Below are 12910 nucleotides of genomic sequence, written 5' to 3'. Positions count from 1 at the left end.
AACATCAAATGGTTCAATAACAAGTGAATAATTCATAGGCATTTCTTGACGTCTACTAATATTACCAATTATTTGACATTCATCACAAGACAAGACAAACTTACGGGCATCTTTGAAGAGAGTAGGCCAATAAAAACCGGATTGTAATACCTTATGTCCAGTTCTATCTCCAGCGTGGTGTCCTCCATAAGCCTCGGAGTGACACTTGCATAGGATATGTTCCTGTTCATGCTCAGGTACACAACGTCTAATAACACCATCTACTCCTTCTTTATAAAGGTGTGGGTCATCCCAGAAATAATGTCTTAAATCATAGAAAAACTTTTTCTTTTGCTGGTATGTGAAACTAGGTGGTATGAATTTGGCAACAATGTAATTAGCATAATCAACATACCATGGAGCAGTACGAGAAGCATTTATGCCAACTAATTGTTCATCAGGAAAGCTATCATCAATAGGTAGTGGGTCATCAAGAACATTTTCTAACCTAGACAAGTTGTCTGCAACGGGGTTCTTAGCTCCCTTTCTATCAATAATATGCAAATCAAATTCTTGTAGTAAGAGAACCCATCTAATAAGTCTAGGTTTAGCATATTTCTTTTCCATAAGATATTTAATAGCAGCATGATCAGTGTGAATGGTTACTTTAGAGTCAACAATGTAAGGTCTGAACTTATCACAAGCAAATACAACTGCTAAAAATTCTTTTTCAGTAGTAGCATAATTTCTTTGGGCACTGTCTAGAGTTTTACTAGCATATTGGATAACATTCAGTTTCTTATCAACTCTTTGTCCTAGAACAACACCTACATCATAATCACTAGCATCACACATAATTTCAAAGGGTAAATTCCAATCAGGTGGCTGAACAATAGGTGCAGAAAACAAAGCTTTCTTAAGTATTTCAAATGCTTCTACACAATCATCATCAAAGACAAAAGGAATATCAATTTGTAAGAGGTTAGTTAGAGGCCTAGAAATTTTAGAGAAGTCTTTAATGAACCTCCTATAAAAACTAGCATGGCCAAGGAAACTTCTTATACCTTTGATGTCCTTAGGACACGACATCTTTCCAATAGCATCGACTTTAGCTTTATCAACTTCAATACCTCTTTCAAAAATTTTATGCCCCAAGACAATACCTTCATTAACCATAAAGTGGCACTCCTCCCAATTCAAGACAAGATTAGTTTCTTTGTATCTCTGCAAAACTCGATCAAGGTTGCTCAAGCAATCATCAAAAGAAGTTCCATATACAGAAAAATCATCCATGAAAACCTCAACAATCTTTTCACAAAAATTAGAGAATATAGCCATCATGCATCTTTGAAAGGTAGCAGGTGCATTACATAAACCAAAAGGCATACGTCTATAAGCAAAGGTACCGAAAGGGCAAGTAAAAGTGGTCTTATCCTGATCCTCTTTTGACACGGGTATTTGAGAGAAACCAGAATAACCATCTAGAAAGCAAAAATGGGTATGTTTAGATAATCTTTCTAGCATTTGATCAATAAAAGGTAAATGGTAATGATCTTTTCTAGTAGCTTTATTTAATTTGCGGAAATCAATTACCATCCTATAACCTGTAATAATTCTTTGTGGGATCAATTCATCTTTATAATTAGGAACAACAATAATACCTCCCTTCTTAGGGACACAATGGACAGGACTTACCCACTGACTATCAGCAACGGGATAAATTATACCTGCCTCGAGAAGCTTTAGTATTTCTTTTCTTACCACTTCTTTCATCTTAGGATTTAACCGTCGTTGGTGATCAACAACCGGTTTAGCGTCTTTCTCCAATTTTATCTTGTGTTGGCATAGAGTGGGACTAATGCCCTTAAGGTCATCAAGAGTATATCCAATAGCTGCACGGTGCTTCTTCAATGTTTTCAATAATTTCTCCTCTTCCCGCTCTTAAAGGTTAGCACTAATAATAACAGGATATATCTTGTTTTCATCAAGATAAGCATATTTAAGAGTATCAGGTAATGGTTTAAGCTCAAACACGGGATCACCCTTGGGTGGTGGAGGATCCCCTAGGATTTCAACAGGCAAGTTGTGTTTCAAAATGGGTCCCTATTTAAAGAATACTTCATCTATTTCCCTTCTTTCATTCGTAAACATATCATTTCCATGGTCTAGCAAATATTGTTCTAAAGGATCATTAGGAGGCACGGCAATAGAAGCAAGACCAATAATTTCATCCTTACTAGGCAATTCTTTATCATGGGGCTGTCTATGAAATTTAGCAAAGTTAAAGTCATGAGACATATCCCCTAACCCAATCGTAACAATATCATTTTCGCAATCTATCCTAGCATTAACAGTATTCAAGAAGGGTCTACCAAATATAATGGGACAAAAGTCATCTTGTGGGGAACCAAGAACAAGAAAATCAGCAGGATATTTAACTTTCCCACACAAGACTTCAACATCTCTAACAATCCCAACTGGTGAAATAGTGTCTCTATTGGCAAGCTTAATTGTAATATCAATACCTTCTAACTCAGCAGGTGCAATATCATGCATAATTTCTTCGTATAAAGAATGAGGTATTGCACTCGCACTAGCACCCATATCACATAAGCCATGATAGCAATGATCTCCTATTTTAACGAAAATAACAGGCATGCCTACAACAGGTCTATGTTTATTTTTAGTACCGGGTCTAGCAATTCTAGCAGCTTCATCACAGAAGTAAATAACATGTCCATCGATATTATCAGCCAAGAGATCTTTAACCATAGCAATACTAGGTTCAACTCTAATTTTCTCACGGGGTGTAGGTGTTCTAGTATTACTCTTACGAACCACAGTTGAAGCTTTAGCATGATCCTTTATTCTAATAGGGAAAGGTGGTTTCTCAATATAAGTCGTAGGAACAATAGGATCAACATTATAAGTGATAGTCTTTTCTTCAACTTTAATAGGTTCAACTACTTTTACTTCAATGGGAGGATGATATTTAAACCACTTCTCCTTAGGGAGATCGACATGAGTAGCAAATGATTCACAGAAAGAAGCTACTATCTAAGAGTCAAGTCCATATTTAGTGCTAAATTCACGGAAAACATCAGTATCCATAAAAGATTTAACACAATCAAACTTAGGTGTCACTGAATCCTTACCTTCGTCGAGATCCCAATCTTCAGAGTTGCGTTTAATTATTTCCAATAAATCCCATCTAAATTCAATAGTCTTCATCATAAAAGAACCAGTACAAGAAGTATCAAGCATGGAGCGATTGTTGAGAGAAAGTCGAGCATAAAAATTTTGAATAATAATTTCTCATGAGAGCGCATGATTGGGGCATGAATATAACATTGACTTAAGCCTCCCCCAAGCTTGAGCGATGCTTTCTCCTTCGTGAGGCCAAAAATTATATATATAATTACGATCACGATGAACCTGCTGCATAGGATAAAACTTCTGATGAAATTCCAATTTCAATCGGTTGTAGTTCCATGATCCCATATCATCACATAGCCTAAACCATGTCAATGCCTCTCCCTTCAAAGATAAAGGGAAGACCTTCTTCTTGATAATATCCTCGGGTATACCTGCAAGCTTAAATAATCCACAAACTTCGTCCACATAGATTAGGTGCAAATCGGGATGCAATGTTCCATCTCCTGTAAAGGGATTAGCTAGCAGTTTCTCTATCATACCCGAAGGAATATCAAAGGAAACATTTTCAGTAGATTAAGTAGGTTGAGGAGCAACTCTTTGCTCTACTAGTAGGGGTGAAGATACCCCGCACAAGCCCCTCAAAGGATTACTTTCCATAGTAACAAGTGACAGTAAATTTCAGCACACTATATAAATTTGTCCTTACCAATTTCCACTTACCAAAGGCGCTTCACTCCCCAGCAACGGCGCCAGAAAAGAGTCTTGATGATTGAGGGAGTCCTGGACTAGGGGGTGTCCAGATAGCCGAACTATCATCATCGGCCGGACTCCAAGACTATGAAGATACAAGATTGAAGACTTCGTCCCGTGTCTGGATGGGACTTTCCTTGGCGTGGAAGGCAAGCTTGGCGATACGGATATGTAGATCTCCTACCATTGTAACCGACTCTGTGTAACCCTAGCCCTCTCCGGTGTCTATATAAACCAGATGGCTTTAGTCCATAGGACGAACAACAATCATACCATAGGCTAGCTTCTAGGGTTTAGCCTCCTTGATCTCGTGGTAGATCTACTCTTGTCACACACATCATCAATATTAATCAAGCAGGACATAGGGTTTTACCTCCATCAAGAGGGCCCGAACCTGGATAAAACATCGTGTCCCTCGTCTCCTGTTACCATCCGCCTAGACGCACAGTTCGGGACCCCCTACCCGAGATCCGCCGGTTTTGACACCGACATTGGTGCTTCCATTGAGAGTTCCTATGTGCCGTCACCAATAGGCTCGATGGCTTCTTCGATCATCAACAACGACGCAGTCCAGGGTGAGACCTTCCTCCCTAGACAGATCTTCGTATTCGGCGGCTTTGCACTGTGGGCCAATTCACTTGGCCAATTCGGCGGCTTTGCACTGTGGGCCAATTCACCTGGCCATCAGGTCAGATTTGGAAGTTTGAACTTCACGGCTGACATCCGCGGGGACTTGATCTTCGATGGATTCGAGCCACAGCCAAGCGTGCCGCCCTGTCACGACGGGCATGATTTAGCTCTGCTGCCGGACAGTACCCTGGAGGCCGCACTCGAGCCCGCTCCGATCTTCAATTCGGAGCCGGCTGCGCAGATCGAGGACGGGTGGCTAGACACCGCCTCGGGGGCTGCAACCTCTACGGCGTTAGAGCCGAACACTGACCTTGTCCTTCATGAAGCTTGTGACTCCGAGGTGCCGGACTCCGAACCTCCCGCGCCCCCTCCGATTGAATCCGGTTGGGCGCCGTTCATCGAGTTCACCGCAGCGGACATCTTTCAACACTCACCTTTTGGCGACATCTTGAGTTCGCTAAAGTATCTCTTGTTATCAGGAGAGTCCTGGCCGGACTGCGGCCAGGACGGTTGGGATGAGGACGACGAAGAAATTCAAAGCCCACCCACCACCCACTTGGTAGCCACTATCGATGATCTAACCGATATGCTAGACTACAACTCCGAAGACATCGACGGTATGGACGACGATGCCGGAGATGACCAAGAACCAGCGCCTACTGGGCACTGGAAAGCCACCTCATCATATGACATATACATGGTGGATATCCCAAAGGATGGGAATGGCGAAGGGGCAGCGGAGGATGACCCCTCCAAGAAACAGCCCAAGCGCCGGCGTCAGCGGTGCCGCTCTAAATCCTGCCATAGCAAGAACGAAGATTCAGGCACCGGAGACAATAATACACCGGACAGTGCCGAAGACAACCCACTCCAGCAAGATCCAGCGCAGGAGGACGGAGATGCTAGCCCTCATGAGAGAGCGGCAGAAGAAGAGGTAGAGGACTACATGCCTCCCTCCGGAGACGAGGCAAGCCTCGACGACGATGAATTCGTCGTGCCTAAGGATCCCGTCGAACAAGAGCGTTTTAAACGCAGGCTTATGGCCACGGCGAACAGCCTCAAGAAAAAGCAGCAACAGCTTAGAGATGATCAAGATCTGCTAGACGACAGATGGACTGAAGTCCTCGCGGCCGAAGAGCATGAGCTCGAACGCCCCTCCAAAAGCTACCCTAAACGCAAGCTGCTCCCCCGATTAGAGGAGGAGGCGTATGAACCCGCATCACCAAGAGACAATACGGCTGACCGACCACCCCGTGGTCGCGATAGAGAGGCCTCTAGGCCCTTCACTAAACCCGTACCCCGGCATCGCTCGAAAAGCACAAGGCCATAGGGGAACGCTCCGGACTTGCGAGATATATTGGAGGATAGCGCAAGACAATCAAGATCGATCTATGGATCACGTGGGCGCCCCACGATACATGACGACAACCGTCTGTAACGCCCCGGATACAACTTTCCATATTCGTAACTCCGACTCTTGCCATTTCCGGCTATGTGATTTATTATTTCCTCCGTGGTTGGGTTTTTATCTGTTGTTTTGCATTTTGTTCTTGTTATGCATCTCATCTCATAACATCATCTGCATTTCATCCGCATGTTTTTCAAAAACTTGCATCCGTTCGTGTTCCGTCGGTTCTCTCCGTTGTCCGTTCTGAGCCCAACCACACTCGCACGCGCCCGCGGCACGTCCGAAATATTATTTTATAAGTGGCATAAAAATGTTCTCGGAATGGGTTGCAACTTGTCGTGCGGTCTTATTATAGTGTAGATAGACCGCCTGCCAAGTTTCGTCGCATTCGGAGTTTGTTTGATAGCCCAACGGTCATCTGTAGCGGCACTGTTGCCGGTTTAATCGTCGGACGTTTCGGTCTCCGAAACTGTTGTCGGGCCTCTCTTCTCTTCTCTCCTCTCAGCTCGAGGCCTCTCGTCACAGCCCACCTAGGCCTGTCTAACACCCCCCTCGCATCCGGAACCGCCCGATCGAGATCGGAGGGCTCCGAAACCCCCCTAAAACTAAACCCTAGCCCCCTTTCCTATTTAAACCCCCCCCTCCTTCCAAATCTGGTCGTCCTACCCCCTTCCTCCTCATTTTCCGTGCAGCCCCAGCCTCCACCCGCCACTTGGCCTCCTCCCGCGCCGCCACCTCGCCGTCGCCACGTGGCGCCACCCCAGTGGGCAACGCCGCCGCCCCGTCCAACCAGAGGGCGCCACGGTGCGCCCTGCTCTCCCCCACTTCGCCGGGCCCTCCGAGGCCCAGATCCAGCCAGCCGCGGCCCTCCTGGGCCCGATCCACCGCCGATGCAGCCCGAGCTGCCCAGCCCCTGCCCCGAGCAGCGCTCTCCCGCAACCCGTCGGAGCCGCGCCGCCCAGCTCCTCCGCGCCCCCTCGTCCGGCGATCGGAGTCTTGCCACCGACGACCTCCGCCAGACCCTGGTCGCCGCCTCCCGTCGCCTCGCCCTCCTCCTCGTGCTCTCCCTCTCCCTCACTAGCTCCCTCTCTCTCTGCAGGATCCACCGCAGCCATGGAGTTCGCGGCCGGATCCCGCGCCGCCGTGCACGTCCGGGCCTGCCGCCGCCGGGAATGGGTTCCCGAGTGCCGGATCTGATGGATCCCGGCCTCCCTCGCTCCCTCCAGTCTCTTCTCCATCGACCCCGTCGCCGGAATCGTCGCCGTCCTCGCCATGTCCTCCTGTGCGGGGAGGAGGACGAGCGCCAGCCCCCTCCCGCATGGGCCGCGCCTCGCGTGGGCCACAAACCGCCAAGGCCCAGCACTTCTAGCCACCGGCCTCGCTCGCCTCTCCATCAGCCCTGACCACACCGCGGACCAGCGTCACCAGTGCCCACCAGATCCAGCCGGCCCGCGTGAGCCTCCCCAGCTGCAGCCCAGCTTCTCCACCGAGCCGGCCCAAGTGCCGTGGTGAGCGACCCGAGCCCCCTTGTGCACTGTTGGGCTACTCGGATTCGGCCCAGTATAGTGTTTTTTCCTGCGCTGCGAATTTGGCTATTTATCCGTAGAATTAACAGATTTGCAGAAAACCCCCTAAGCATCATGCATTTAATATCTCTCAAACTGTGCATCGGATTAAAATAATTTATATATGTAAAATGCTCAGAAAATTGTGTAGATTAATAATATGCCACTTTCATCTATGTTAAAAATGTTTAACATGCTGTTTATGTTTATTTTGCATAATGCCATGTTAAAATGCTTTAATTCATAACTAAATAACCATAGCTCCATTTTAAATAAACTTTATATGTAAATGGGGTGGAAAAATTCCTAGTTTAACATGGTCCACTTTATGTTGCTGTTTAACAACATTAAAATTGTGTTTAGGGCAGAACAGTACCAAATCCATAATTTGCATATGGGGATTTTCCGGAATTGTTGTTTGTTGTTTCTGGCCTCATTTAAACTTGCCTAGATAGGTAGTTTTCATATGCTTCACCCCTTGTCATGTTTAATAACATTTAATATTGTTGGGTACATAACCGAGAGCAAACTAAATAATTGATGTGGTGTTTCGTCAATATGCAACTCGTTGCATATTGAGCTCCACTTAACTCGTAGTATTGTTTGTTGCACTTTGCCATGCCATGCCTCGTTAAACTGGACATGCATCATACTTGTTTGTGCATCATGCCATGTTTATGCTTGCGCATTTACCATGTTGTTTGCTTCTTTCCGGTGTTGCTTCTTAGTTCCAGTAATGTTGCGATTGTGAGGATTCGTTCGACTACGTCCGTTCGTCTTCTTCATGGACTCGTTCTTCTTCCTTGCGGGATTTCAGGCAAGATGACCGCTACCCTGGATCTCATTACTATCATTGCTATGCTAGTTGCTTCGTTCTATCGCTTTGCTGCGCTACCTATTACCTGTTTATCAAGCCATCCCAAATTGCCATGAACCTCTAACCTTTGACACATTTCCTATGCAAACCATTGATTGGCTATGTTACCGCTTTTGCTCAGCCCCTCTTATAGCGTTGTTAGTTGCAGGTGAAGTTGAAGATTTCTCCATGGTGGACAGAATGGTGTTGGGATATCACAATATCTCTTATATTATTAATGCATCTATATATTTGGTAAAGGGTGGAAGGCTCCGCCTTATGGCTGGTGTTTTGTTCCACTCTTGCCGCCCTAGTTTCTGTCATACCGGTGTTATGTTCCCGGATTTTGCATTCCTTACGCGGTCGGGTGATTTATGGGACCCCCTCGACAGTTCGTTTTGAATAAAACTCCTCCAGCAAGGCCCAACCTTGGTTTTACCATTTGCCTCACCACCTCCTATATTTCCCTTGGGAGTAATTAACCCAAGGGTCATCTTTATTATAGCCCCCCCGGGCCAGTGGTTGTCTAAGTGTTGGTCCAAACTAGAGCACCGTGCGGGACCATCCCTTGGCAACTTGGGGTACGTCGGTACCTGTACGCTTAGCTTATCCGGTGTTGCCCTGAGAACGAGATATGTGCAGCTCCTATCGGGATTGTCGGCGCATCGGGCGGCTTTGCTGGTCTTGTTTTACCATTGTCGAAATGTCTTGTAAACCGGGATTCTGAGTCTGATCGGGTCTTCCTGGGAGAAGGTCTATTCCTTCGTTGATCGCGAGAGCTTGTCATGGGCTAAGTTGGGACACCCCTGCAGGGTATAATCTTTCGAAAGCCGTGCCTGCGGTTATAGGCAGATGGGAATTTGTTAATGTCTGGTTGTAGATAACTTGACACCAGATCCGAATTAAAACGCATCAACCGTGTGTGTAGCCGTGATGGTCTCTTCTCGGCGGAGTCCGGGAAGTGAACACGGTCTTTGGGTTATGTTTGACGTAAGTAGGAGTTTAGGATCACTTCTTGATCATTACTAGTTGACGACCGTTCCGCTTGCTCTCTTCTCGCTCTTATTTGCGTATGTTAGCCACCATATATGCTTAGTCGCTGCTGCAGCCTCACCACTTTACCCCTTCCATTCCCTTTAAGCTTTGCTAGTCTTGATACCCATGGTAATGGGATTGCTGAGTCCTCGTGGCTCACAGATTACTACAACAACAGTTGCAGGTACAGGTTTATGCGATGATCATGACGCGAGAGCGATGCTTGCTTGCGTTGAGTTCTTCTTCTGCTTCTTCTTTGATCAGGGGATAGGTTCCAGGTCGGCAGCCTGGGCTAGCAGGGTGGATGTCGTTTGAGTTTCTATTTATGATTCATCCGTAGTCGGATGATGCTCTTATGTATTGTGATGTTGTATTCATGTGGCATTTATGCCTTATATATGTATCCCCATCTATTATGTAATGTTGATGTAATGATATCCACCTTGCAAAAGCGTTTCAATATGCGGGTCTATCCTTGGTGGGACCTTCGAGTTCCTTTTGGCTAGGGTCGCATATTGGGCGTGACAAGTTGGTAATCAGAGCCTCGACCGACCATAGGAGCCCCCTTGATTGTTGGATGTTGTTGAGTCTAGAAGAAAACTATTTTGAGTCTTAGGATTATATATATCGGAAAGTAGGATTCTTTTTACTCCTCAGTCCCTTCGTCGCTCTGGTGAGGACTCCTGACGTAGATGTTTTGTCTTTCCTCTCCTCAAATTTCAGTAAAAAAAATTTAGGATCACGCGGGTATCTTGGAATCGTTTCGATGGTTTTTTGACGAGAACATTGTTCTTGGTGCCTCCTGTCTATTTATGTGGCTTTGACCCGGGGAGTCGAGCTCTGAGGTGTTGTTGTCACAATTTTATCGTTGCAGTTCTGGAATACCTGAGTTTTGCCGACATCGAAAATCTCTTTTATGTAGTTGTTGGTGAGATAACCTCGACGTCACCCAGTACTGGGGAGTTCGGGAGTATTGCCATAGCTTGTATAACGGATGCTTTTCGAAGGTTGAGGTACACGATTTCCGAAGGTTTCTTGGTTATGTGTTGACGGATGGATACAGCTGGATGTAGGTATTGTTAGTTTGGGTGAGATATATTGCTTCCCCTGTATCCCCAACACCAGATTGCATAACCAGATAGTTTCGGGAGTTTATAGGTGGGAATTCAGGTAGCTCTAGGATATCTTTCCAACAGACACATGATATGATATGGGATCTATCATATGTTTGTTCTGGCTTATTCTGCAAGCCAAATCCTTTGATTTGTTTTATTTGTGGTATTCGAGTTGCTTCATTATCAAATGTTGAATCCATACCTTTCATAAACGGTGTTCTCATATTGCTATGTGAATACTAATCCTTCTTGATCATCGAGGTCGTCATGTTAATTCTTTTCCAACCGGCGTGCTTCTCTTCAAGTGGATCCAATCATTTCAATATTTGCGAGATCAATTATAAGTTTTCTCAATGGTGTTTGTTCCGTTTTCCTCAAGTTGCCTTTGTTTTCCCGCCCTCCCACCCCTTTTTTCTTCAAGGACCCAGATTTCTTAATCAAGTATCCATTTATTCATGTGAAGTCTCATTCACTCTTTTCAATCAATGTTTTGATCCGGCGATCCCTCGTGAAGATGCTCACGAGCTTCAAGTTCATCATCCTTCATTCTTTTTCTTCTCCGGTGGATCCGATTCAAGCTTTCAGTGTTGATCATATTCCTTTCCTCGTGTCAAATGCTTTCTCATGTCGGTGCACCTCTTAATTGTTCACCTCTCTCTATTCTTATCCGGAGTGCTCAAGATATCTCAGAAGACTTATGTTTCCATTCTCAATCCGTTCAAGATATTTTGAGGTTGTTATCTCATTCAAGCCATTTATTTCAACCAGTGCAACCTCTCTTTAAAATTATTTCAACGGTGTTCCTTTTCAGTGGGCCCTAACCCACAGATCTTTTTCCAGGATCTTACCTGACTCTTCTAATTTTCCCGGAGCCATTCCCAAAGTCTTTTGTAGTTTGACGTAAGAATGAATTATCATCAGTCAAATGTCTTTCTCCAAGATCTTTCAAACTCTTTCATCGTTGGCTCAACCCCCTTCGCTTTTCATTCTCCCAGAGTATCTCAACAATTCATGCTGGTTCTCATCATCATTCTCAACATTTGAAGACCGAAGAAGTGTTTCCTCTAAATATTGGTCCGTTCTCTTGAAGATTCATAGTTCTAGCTTATGTCATCCTCTCATAATTGTTTTCGATTGTGAGAATTCTTTTCAACCATCCGACGCATTTCACGAGTTGCTTCCTTTCTCGATCATCTGAAGGCCATCATTACTAAACATTACTCATTCTCAGCTTTCAGCTCTCGTTCTGGAATTCTTCCGATGCATCATTCAAATATCCTCTAATCAGTTCATGATCTCTTTGTTCACTTGTATCTAAATACCCTCAAGTATATCCATTCGTTCCTTCAATTCCACTGGTGGTTCCATCAATACCTTCTGAAGTTTATGCTATATCTCTCTTAATCCTTTCTACGAGAATAAGTAGTATGCCAAAACCGTTGCTTGTCATCAATTTAAATTGGTGAAGGATAGGCATAACGTAATTCTTATTATTGTTTCATCCGAGTGATCTAGTTTCTTCTTTCCAGAGTTGCTCATCATGTCACATTTCTCGGTTCGAGATGCTTCATCTTTTCTTTTCCGGAGTTCCAAGTTTTTCCGCATTATCTCGTCGCGAAGCTTCATCTAAATCATCACAAGGCTCACCTTGTTCTTTCAACTTCTCTTTCTTTCTATCATTCTTTCATTACCGGAGTTCTTCATGGAGGCTCTACATGGTGGTTCGTCAAGGATTCTATTCATTTTTCAATTGTTCTTCAAGTTTTCTCTCGAAGTTATGATCTGCTAAGCTATACTTCAAAATAAACATGGTGCTCAACACATGTTTTGTTTTCAGGCGTTCAAGCATTCTTCATCTTGCATTCCGAAGTGCAATTCTTTCTACCTTATCTTTTGAGATGGTGTTATGTCATCCTTGGCAATTTCTCCTCGTGCTTCATGATTCACAAGTTGTCAGGAATGAGTTAATTAAATCCATCATTTTCTCTTCGTTCAAGATATCTTTTCGACCAATCAATCTCTTTGTTGGAGTTATCTTGGGTTATATTTCACCTAAAGCCTTCCATTGGGAATGTTGCTATTTGTGGTGCTTATCATTAATCCAAGCTTTCTCCATATCCTTCTCGGTGAAAGCAGTTTTCATCCCTTCGTTGATCTCAAACAAGCAATTGTTTTTCGTTAGTGGCAGAATGTCATCTCATAGTCTTGCGATGTTTCCATAAGCCCACTACAAGCTTATTCTTTTCGTTGTTGGTTTTCCAACAACCCCGTTGTAACCATCTTGGAAGGGTGCTTTCCAAGCTCATGGGTGGCAGAAATTGTCATTTTCTTCTCCGTCCCTTTATCCCAACAATCTAACTTCTATTCTTTCGTCCCGAAGGCATTGTGATGTTGCTCTTTTCTCTCATCATCTCGA

Source organism: Triticum aestivum, chromosome 5B (genome assembly GCF_018294505.1).
Source record: "Triticum aestivum cultivar Chinese Spring chromosome 5B, IWGSC CS RefSeq v2.1, whole genome shotgun sequence".
In the NCBI taxonomy this organism is placed as follows: Eukaryota; Viridiplantae; Streptophyta; class Magnoliopsida; order Poales; family Poaceae; genus Triticum; species Triticum aestivum.
Note: the sequence above shows the minus strand (reverse complement) of the source record.